This window comes from Zosterops lateralis, assembly GCF_965231275.1.
Source record: "Zosterops lateralis genome assembly, chromosome: 6".
NCBI classification, from domain to species: Eukaryota; Metazoa; Chordata; class Aves; order Passeriformes; family Zosteropidae; genus Zosterops; species Zosterops lateralis.
Window position 1 is genome coordinate 8,730,609 of NC_139761.1, and position 10,889 is coordinate 8,741,497.

The 10,889-nt window shown below is 48.3% G+C and overlaps 1 protein-coding gene across 5 annotated transcripts in view; it reads right to left on the reverse strand.

The window, feature by feature from the left end:
* The window catches only part of INF2 (inverted formin 2), a gene marked incomplete at its 3' end in the record, with an annotated part of 43,161 nt that extends 34,245 nt beyond the window's left edge, over window positions 1–8,916 (reverse strand). For 4 of the 5 annotated variants that reach the window (XM_083862704.1, XM_083862700.1, XM_083862703.1 and 1 more), the window contains exon 1: window positions 8,229–8,328. Of the gene's footprint in view, window positions 1–8,228; window positions 8,329–8,898 lie in introns of those variants that run through there. The other variant, XM_083862702.1, reaches the window with a different exon arrangement.
* Between the last annotated feature and the right edge of the window lie 1,973 nt (window positions 8,917–10,889).

A 10,889-nucleotide genomic window follows, 5' to 3' on the forward strand; every position in this document is an offset into this window, starting at 1 on the left:
TAAAACACCCATAACATTTGCTCTGCGGTTCTGTTGGTAGGAAGCTTCTGCAAGAAAGAAACACCCTGTTTTGGGGAGGGTGCTTCCACCTGAGGAGATTAAACCATGAACTGTGAGGAACTTGGAGCTTAATTTGGAAAGGTGTTGACAAAAACCTATGTCAAAACCCCAAATTGCACTGGCAGTTCTGCCCAAAGAACAGACCCACATGCAGGTTTCTAAAGGATGTATGTGTTCCTAAGCATAGGTAAGAAGCCTAATATTTATTGTTCATTTATCCTGCCTACATATATGGCACCCATGCTAAGGCTGCAGGGGAACTGCTTAGGCATTGCCAGGATGAAGGGCGCTACAGCAGCTGAACTCTGCTCCCTGGTACACATGCTGGTGCTGCAGCAGCAAGAAGATGTAATTACAGAAAAAAGACCTTCTGAGCCCTGCCCCAGAGGGAGAGAGGCAGGCAGGTCCTGTCCAGGGTTTAACTGTATCCTTCCAGCACAAGTACAAACCCCTCTCACCTGCATAAGGGTGAAGGTCTTCAGGCAGACAGTAGCTCTTCGCTAAAAAGCAGTTTGATGCTGGAGGTCCACAGGGGAAAGGGTTGAGGGCATCACTACCCCAAAGAGCTACCCAGACCCCCATTATTTACAGACATCCCTTCTGAACAAAGCTACCAAGACACCAGAACGGTACAAAAGGGGGGAGTGTTTTTCCAGCTGTTCTCCAAACAGGTTGCAAATGTGATTCCCTTCTACCAAGATCAGCTTTTCCATTCAGCTGCTGCTGAATCACAGGGCTTGGTGTCTTATCTAGTGAACAGCCCAAACGCAAACATCCTGAGGGTTTTTGTTCAGATAAGGCTGACCATAGCCAGGATTCCTAATGGCATGGGCGAAGCACTATTGCACACATTAAGGAGAACGGCAGTAGATACTGCCAGGTACTTCCCTGCGTGCTTGTGTGAATATGAACATTACCAAGGGTAATCAGAGAACCTGCTCAGCTGCTAATGCAAGAAGTTAAGCATTTGAGCTGTTTAAAATAAATGCTTGAAGAAGGCTGGCTTAGCATGATTTCAACATTAATCCACTCCAAAGATGCCTTCAGAGTATTTTCTCTAGTGCTGGGCAAAAAAGTTTGAAGAGCCTATTTTATAACGCAGTAATCCTAAAACATTCAGGGGCTTAACCTTTCATTTTGCTACAGTATTCATTCCAGCTGCTTTGAGAGGACCTAAAATTGTCCTCCTAGATATTACCTTTCCAGTTCTAACTCAGTCTTTGTATTAATGTGAAGAGATTTTAGTATGGCCCAACCAACTGGGGATTAAGGGAAAGGTCTCATGCTTGGTCAAAATGACCTTATATACATGCAGGAGGATATTTTATGATTATCATTTTGACCTTTTTCAGTTTTTCCTTATCACTTCAGACACTGTTTTGTTCTTTGCAAAGAAACCAGTTGTTCAATCATATCCTCAGGTTTGTAGTCCAAAGAGTTGCAGTGCTTTATGACAGCTGAACATGTGGCTGTCATTAATCTTCAAGAGGAAAATCACTATATTTGTCTGATAAGTTAATATACAATGAATATTGGGATATAATTTATAAGTGATTCATCTCTACACATATGGCTTGCTTTCTTACACGTGTTATCAGAACAGGGGTTTGGGAATTACTGGCTTGTAAATCAATTTAGCCTTGTGTTAGTCCTTTCCCTCCCTTCCTAGATAAATAGAGGCCTTATTTAAGGCTGGGTAATGTTTGTGGAGGTTCAGTCCATTTCCAGTAATGGAAACAACAAAACCCAGAATTTATCCCCAGGCTTATAAAAGAAGCCTCAGGACTGGGTAAATATAAAATAACTCATGAATATTGGACAGCTTGTTCTGAAATGGGGAACTACAGCCCATCAGTGCATAAACAAGTGAGCACAGGCAGGCAGGCTGGAAAGCAGCCTTCCAAGGGAGAAATGGAGCAGCTCAGCCAGGTTTCGGATGAGAGCTACTCAGGGAGCCCGCTGCCACATCAGCGTGACACAAACCAGAAAGGAAACGAGTTATAAAATGTATCAGGGAATAAAAACATTTGTTCCCCAGTTCACCTTCATGGCAGGCTCACATTTGCACCATTTGTTATGTAAGTCAAGAAGAAGACATATTCACAAACACTTTCTAAACTGCAGAGCCCAATGCTGACACGACAGGTAAATATTGTAACCCCCAGTTTCTTACTCCGTGTGAACTTTTCTGCTCTGGCTCAGAGCAGATTTGCTTCACTGCATTGTGCACACAGTTGAAAGTTAAGCCGACCAATTCTAAAGGATTTCTCTCTTTTTTTTGTTTTTTTTTTTTTTTTTTTTTTTTTTTTTTTCTAAATAGCAGAAGTAATTAATCTGCTTCAGAGAATGAATCAGCCTTTTCTGAGCTAGAAACACACAGAGGAGATTGTGGCTGTTTCTGGGGCAGGAGGGAGGCTTACTCACACAGCTGATGCAGCCACCCAGGATGTACAGCTGTGGGCTGAGAGGGGGGAAAAACCCCATTGCTGCACCCCAGAACCCCCCAGTGCCATCCTGTGTCCCCAAAGGACCTGCTAGGACAGAGGGAATGGGCTCAGCACAGCAGTGCTGATGGAAGAGATGAGCCAGTGCCCAAGGAATGGTCCAGGGAGGGCACTGTGGCTTTGGCTCTCCTCCTGCAGCTCCCTGGGTGGCACATCCAACCTGTGAGGGGCTGCATCCACTCCTGGGAGTAAATCCTTTGGTAGCAGGGGCCATCCTTTTATTTAGGTGAAGTACCTTGATCTGCGCCAGGCGGTGGAATGAGTTGATTTGCCACAGTTTGACTTCTCAGTAGGCTGTGCGAAGAAAAGCACTGCTCACAAAAAGCTGCTGCCGTGTACTAGGGGAACTTCTGTTTCCAACTGGGGCCTCTGTCAGGAAAATAAAGCTAATGCTTAGCTCACTGCTTCCAGCCAATGCTCAGCAATGACTTAACAGAAAAGCAGGACAGGCAAAGAGCAGACAGCTCCCAGAAAGGGGAAACCAGCAGAACAGAAGCAGTGTGGAGATAGCTGTCTCATTAAAAATAATGCAATTTAATCCTCGGAGGGGAGTGTAACACAGTTATGCCTTAGCTGCACAGACAAAAGCAGAGCTGCTCACCAAAAATACAAATAAATAAATAAATCAAGATGATGCCAACCTCATTCACTGATCTGGAGAGAGGAAAGGGGCTCTCTGCTGCTGCTGCCCTGGGGACCACTGCTGCTTCCCTTCCTTCAACCCCTCTGCTGGCCAGAGTATGCTGGGGTAAGGCTGTGCCTCCTTGTCTTGCAGTCCCAGTGAGGCTGGAATGTCCCTCCCTCTGGGAGGGAAGGGGTGGGACAGGTGGCCATGGCTCCCTGTGCAGAGCAGATGGGAGTGGAGCTCATTTGACCTCTGCAATGGCAAAATCACCAACATTTTCCATTTTAAAGCACAACTAAATATACAGGTTTTATGGTTGCAGGCTTTCCCACACTTTCCTGGAGTGATCTCCAAATTCCTCTGATGTCCTTGCTTGTTAAAATGTGACTCAGCCTTCCCATCTGGAAAAGTGGAGACCCACACAGTTCCAAGGTGGCCAGCTGCCACTAGTGATGCCCTGTGTTAGCATTAGCCATCAGCTTGGGAGCAGCAGAGGCAACAGAAGGCTCTGCAAGTTGGGTTTGGGGTGAAATCAGTGTCAGAGAGCCTGTAGGTTCTCTGTGAGCAGCAATGCAAACCATCAGCTGAAACTTCCCTTGTGTACCTTGTGGGGAAGTCCTCTCAGCACCAAGGAGGGACAGAGGACACCTGCTCACAAACTCTAATGGAGCAGCAATTCAAAGAGAAAATCCCTCCTCTGCCCTCAAACATTCCACAAAATTAATACTGTTCACACCTCGGCTGAATAATGGTCCTGGTAAAAATAACAAGTGGGAAGCCTATGCCAAGTAACACCACCTGGTGATAATTACTACAACCATGCCAAGTTCAACATCAGACCTCACCAGCTACAGCACTTGGCAGCTCTTCATTTGTCTGTACTTGATACTGGACACGGTGCTGGAGCAATGTCCCTTCTGAAGTGAGCCATTTCTTCTGAGGTCGTTAAACATTTTGGAATCAGCTGAGTGACTTCAGTGCTGGAATGAGGACTTCATCCACTGTCTCTCAGTCCTTTCTGGCTTTGTCTGGTGTCATTTATCAGCTCAGCTGGCTTTTCAGAGACCTTGAAATATGCCTCAAATGTTACAGAGCTTTTTGCAAACACTATTGTTTGCTTAAGATTCTCATTGATCTGTGGCTCCAGCATTTCCAGCACTTTGAAATGTCAGCTCAGGTATTAAAATTGTAGAAACAGCTGAATCCGTGAACAATACGTGTTCATTACATCAAACAGAAACCCACCATGCTGTTAGATGCTCTCCTGATGCTTTCTGCAGATGTGAAAGGCTATCTGACAAAGCAGCAACAAATGTTCACCTGCCACATCACACAATCACTTACTTTTAATTTTGGGCACTCCTGTAGATGCCAGGCTATGACTCAGGGGCTCATGCTTGAACCCCACACCCTATTTTCTTCCTTATTCAGTTTCATAAAATCAGCTCATCCACCACGGACATTATCTGGTAACAATCATAAAGCCTGGCTGTTGCTCATTACTTATTTCTTTCCTAGGAAAAAGGAGCCAGAGGATACTTGCCCTTGACAAGGAATCTGAGAGGCAATGAAAAGTCATTCAAATGCTTTTCAAAGCATTCCCAATTTGTGCTTCACTCCAGTCCTTAAAGCATGCCTGCAGAACTGGAACCACTGGAATGGTGTGACAATCCCATACCAGACCTGTGAGTGTGAAGCTGCCCTTCGTTACAAGGAGACAGTCAAGGTTCAAAATCTGATGTGACTTGTTCCTTTCCCTAGATTTGTTCTTAGCATTTTGGGTGACAGCACAGGATTGGAGAGATCTCAGTAAAATGAAAATACAGATTGTTTGCCCTCTCTGTTGCAGCACTTGGTGCTCTCAGTCTTTTTTCTGCCCATTGGGAGATGAAGGCAGCCTCTGCAAGACCCAGCTCATGAACACCGTGTGATAAACTGCTGCACAGGCAATGCTGAGAAATAGACTTGAGCTTGGTGGATAATGCCAAAGGGATTATTATAATACATTAGGTCAGAAGCAGGTAGTCATGCACTGAACACAAGGGGTATCGTGCTGCAGGGCTGTGTCTACTTTCTGCAAAATATTTAGGTATTTTTCACCTGGTTATATAAAAACCAATATATGTTAATGAATGGAGCAGGGATAACTCCTTATGTTTATCTGCACCTACCAATTTTGGATGGAGCAGAGCTGGATTTTTTCAGTGTCACTGTGCGACCCCATGAGCTGACTTGGTTGATTCAGTGGTATTTTCTCTGAATCATTATTGATAGACCTTACTGTAAATATTAAGAGCAAGGATATTAAAGTGGGAGCTTAACCTGAGCTCAGATATGAGCACTGAAGTCCCTTCAGCTTTTTCAGATCTATGCATGTTGTTCACTGCCCAATCTGCAGCATTGTGTTGCTACCCACAGCTGAATTACACCCATCCTCTACTCACTGCTGGTTAAAGGACAATGGGGGGATTAAACATCCCTCACCAACAGGATAATCACTGCAGAAAAACCCCACATCTGATACTCGATGCCACGGAAGTAAATCGGGTGGAAAGAGGGACAAAATGCATCTTAGCTTCCTTTGGTAAGAAAAATTTTCTGCTCAGCTACTCTGGGAAAACTATCCAGCATACCTGGCACACAAGACAGGGATAAAGTTCAGCTTGCAACACATACGAAGCCACTCTCTATGCAGTCCAGTGAAATCAGAAGTTTGCAAACAAAAGATAAAAATTTGTAATGAACAGGGAACAGAGCTAGGAGGATCAGACAGACAATGAAATGGAAGGGGTCAGCCTGAGTCGAGCAGGGGTCACTACTGCAAGTGAGCGAGACTCCATCCTACTTAACTTCTCCCTTCATGCCAGAGCAAGTGGGAGAAAGCTGAGGGAATACTGAACCAGCACAGAACATGGGGATATGCAATAAAAATTAGATTAATAAAATGAGTGGAATATGATGAGAACTGACAGCAGAAAACAAAAGTCAGACGGACACCTGGAGAGGAAAATCCCAGCTCCTCACCCCACATCACAGGACAGGAGGAACCTGAGGAGGAGGTTAATTGCAGCACCTACCTGGTGTGGGATTTATTTCTAGGTGAGGTGTCAAAGCATGAGAGGCACAGGACAGCCCTCTGAGCCTTGCAGCTCTGCTCATCCACAGGGAAGCTGGAGATTAGGAAGGCCAGCTCACAATTGCCAGGGATCAGCAGAAGCTGGAGCCTGCTCCATGAGAGCAGACAGCAAGTAGCTTGTTGTAGCTTGTTTGGCATTGCACAGTGAAGAGAAAAGCATGCAACTCCTATTCCTACACTGATAAGCGAAAAACACCAGACAGGGAGAACTGAGCAGTCATAGTGCAAATACAAGGTAAGAGAAAGCCATGTATTAGAGAAAGAATTATAATATGAATTCAATAAAGTTGTGAAAATTCCCCTTCCCAGAAGACTGGCAACAAATGAATTACATTTGCTGTGTGCAATAAGGAATAATATCATTCTGTGTTTAGATTTGCTGACCTGCCAGGTCTCTTCCTGTCCTACATTTAGATTATCTTTTATACAATGGGTCTTGCACACTGCTTGCATTTTTTTCAGCAATATTTTTGGATGAGAGCCTAGAATAGGATTATTAACTTAGGACAAAAAAAAAAAAAAAAAAAAAAAAATCTCATATCCTCACAGATTCCTGCAATCCCCTCCCCCCTGCCCTCTAGTTTTGGCAGCCTCTATTTAGTGGAAAAATAAGCTTAAGTCGATGGAAGAGAAATGAGATTAGTGGCCAGACAGCCCAAATTCTGAGCAAGTTCAGTAGGACGACGGCAACCCTACTGTAACTCTGCTGACTCCAACTTTCCTTTTTAACTAACTTAAGCCCGAAGTTTCCCTGCAGTCTACCAGGGAGCCTGAGATGTTTTGCACTGTGTTTACCCAGAGAAATTCTTCAGTCTTAAGAAGCCAAAAAAAGAGCACACAATTCACAGTGTTGATCTGGTACAGGGAGGGACGACCACGAGCACCGTTTTGGGATATTTCTTCTAAAATCAGTCTGTCTGAGCACTCCTTCCCCGCCCACGAGCTCTGGAATTCAGCTCTGTATACTGATGTTGCAAGAAGCCATTTAATCACTGCGGAGTTATTGAGCAAAAGGGAGGATGAGGCTGGAGAGAACTATGTGGGAAAACCGGGCAGGACTTGGGAGACCTTGTCTTGAAAACCACTGGATAACAACAATCTGTCAAAATAAAAGCCTGAAAGTGGCTCAGCCCAGGCGCAGGGACACCATCCATCCGCTCCATGGCGGGAGATGCTCCGCCAGCCCCGGGCACAGCAGGACCACCCCATCCCTCCTGCACATCCTTCCTGCACATCCCTCCCGCACATCCCTCCTGTATCCCGCACCACGTTGCACCTACACGTGCAGGCTGGAGCACGTCACACCTGTAACAGCGTGTGGCTGCACCTGCCACCCAAACTACATCCAGCACCGGCAATCCAAGGCACAGGCAGCCCTCCCTCCCTCCCAGGGCGCGTTTGCGGCTGCGGTCCGGACCCGCTCCCACCTGTGCGCTCCGCTGTGGCAGCTGCAGTCCAGGCTTTATCCCACCCGTACACACCGCGCTGCTGCCGCATCTGCAGCCCGGGCCGGCCCCCTCCTCTCCCGTGAGCCGCCAAAGCGGCTGCGGGGCCCCGTCCCAGCGATGCCGCCACATCTGCAGCCCAAAGCGGGTCCCACCTCCCCCTCCCCGCCGCTGTGGCGCCTCCATCCATCCATCCATCCATCCATCCATCCATCCATCCATCCATCCATCCATCCATCCATCCATCCATCCATCCATCCATCCCCCCGCGCCCGGCCATCCCTCCCGCAGCTCCTGTGAGCTCCTTTCCCCGCGGACACCCGTCCCGTCGCAGCGGCCGGAGCGGGGCACGGCGGGGCGAGGGGATGCCCGGCCGGGCTGCAGCCCCGGGAGGAGGTTCAGCCCAACTTCTCCCGACAGAGGATCCCGCGATCGCCCCCGGCGGAGCCCGGCCTTACCGCGGCGGCTTTTCCTGCGGCGGGGACGGCGGGGACCCTGCTGCGGGCAGGGACCCCCGCTGCCGGGGACCCTCCTTGGGGCTCTGCCGGGGACCCTCCTCGGGGCCGTGCCCGCAGCACAGGGCTCTGCCCGCCCGCAGGAGCCGCCCCCCGTTCCGGGGCGGGGCAAGGGCGGGGCGGGGGGTCCGGACCGGCCCCGCCGGGGAACTTTGTCTCCTCCCGGCCGGGGGTTCCTCCGCAGCGCCCCGCTGTGTTCCCTGGACAGCCCTGTGCCGTGTCCCGCTCTCAGATCATCCCCGGGGGAAGAGCTCTCCGCTGTGTCCCCCTCGCTGCAGGGGGGTCCTGCCCACCCCGAGCGCTCCCCGGTGTGTCCCCTGCTCCTGTGTCCCCTGGGCGATGCTGGAGGCGAGCGCTGCCCCCGCCCGACAGCCCCGTGTGAGCGGGACAGCCCCTCCCCGGCCGGGGACACTCAGCCCAGCCCCGGGGTTTGGATCCCCGAGAGGGGAATCACGACAGCTGGGGACAGGCTGCCCAGGCGGCCAGAGACCCAGGGGATGCTGCACCCTGCTCCAGGGACCGAGCACACTGGTCTCTGCAATGTAAGGGCTTTTACATAGAATTTTTTTCACTTTTACCATGGAATCATGGCATCGATCTGGTTGGAAAATACCTTTAAGATTATCGAGTCCGAGCGTTAACCCATCATTGCCAAACCCACCACTAAACCACATCCCCGAGTGCCACATCGACATGTCTTTTAAATACTCCCAGGGATGGTGACTCAACCGCTTCCCGGGACAGCCTGTTCCGGTGCTTGAATATTGTACTTTGCACTGGGCTAGTAAAGCTAATATTTGAGCATTTTGCACAGATTTTGAGTGTATCACCATGTAAATATCTAGTCAGATACAGCCCAAAACTAAAGTCAGTAGTTTAACATCTCATGGTGCTTCAGCTGGAAGGGCACAGAGTGCCACCCAACCCAGCAGAAGGGAAGGATGCCTTTCCCATTAGTGAAACACATCATCTCTAGAGATGAGCAAGGAAACAGTGGAGTTAAGCTAAATATTAACAGCCAAGTGGACAGAATTTGGTGGAAAAGTGTTTCCCTTCCTGGGTCAGAAGTGCTGTCTCCTATAGGCACTCGGGCCATGAGTCAGTTCTGATTTCAGGTAGAGTCACTCAGCTTTGCCATCCAGAGAAAACCTGGCAGGGAAAATCATGGACGGCGGGAAATAACTGATAAAGTGTTTTGCAAAGGGCTGCTGCAAGCCACTGAGAGCTGAGATGAGACCACTGAGAGTGGTTACAGGCAACTGGAGGATAGTTACCGGGTAAGAACACAGGGCTGAGTACTTCTGAGACTTCAAATCGGAAAATGAGACTGAGCTCTCACTGTTTGCTCGTAAAACACTCCTCTGTTTTTAGTGGAAGAGAAGACAAATGGAAAAAGACTGCCTCTCTCCGAGATGGCAGTTAACCAGAGTGGCTCATCATTTCTTCTTTTGCCTGAAACAAATGTTTCTAATTGGTGTCTTATGCAATACTCAGGTGGTACATTACTTAGCTTTACAAATGGATGTGTCCCCTGCAATCTTTCTCTGAAGGGTCTAAAACTGTTTTTGAAAGAACTGTTTGTTTTTCAGAAAACAGTAATTGTCTTTGGCTGCTGCTGCTGTTCTTGTTTTAGCCTTTTTTCCATTCTCTGCAAGTTTTTGCTGCTTTGGTGTATGAAAAAGAGGGAACCCAAGTCTTTCCTGCTTTAGAGCATTTTTCTACTTATTTGTCTTTTTGCCTTTGTATTCTGGAGCAGCCCTGCCTGGGTTTGCCATATGGAAGTCAGACAGGTGGGACACCTTGATGTGGCCCACGTGGCTTCCCCTCCTGCTGCCTCATTCATACACTTATTTCAGGCATTTTCAGCATCAGGTTTGAGGCCTCTGTCCCACATGGTGACTGTGAGTGCTGGGGCAGTTGGGCAATAGATCCCTTAATCCACTTGTCAGTGATGTCCATAGGAGCGTGGGGTAACAGGGAGTGTGACCATGGGGGAGCTGGGTCACACACAGGAGACCTGCAGCTCACAGTCACCTTGTGCTCAGGGCAGATGAGAGACAGGGAGTTCTTCTTTCTCTGTGTTTCACTGTTTTATTCATTCTTACTGTAATGCTTGACACTTGTCAGTCCTGCTTGGATGTAGGACCATACACATGGCTGTAAAAATTACTTATGGAGGACAAATTGCAGCTGCTGGGCCATAACTCCTCATCATGTAGGAATGAGGGGCAAAGCTCAGAAAAGACAAGGCAAAGAGAATAAATGAAACTCTGTGTAAGTGCCCTGCATTTTCACCCAAATCCCCTTTGACCAAAGCAGATATGACTGCGGGGGTGAGGAGTGAACACACAAGTGCTCTTTTGTTGGGATAAAGCCACACTGTGCATGTGTGTCCAGAGCTGGGTGCACACATGGTGTGACCGAGGGCGTGCAGTAGCTGGTTTGTTTCCCCAGACTTATATCTGCAGTGTGCTTTGCACTTTGGAAACTTGCACCCACAAAACTCAGGCTGAACTCTCCCTGGGCTCTCCATCTGCCTGCCTGGAGGGGCTGTGATCACTGAATTTATTGCTGGATGGTCTGAATTGCCATTTCTATTTGGTT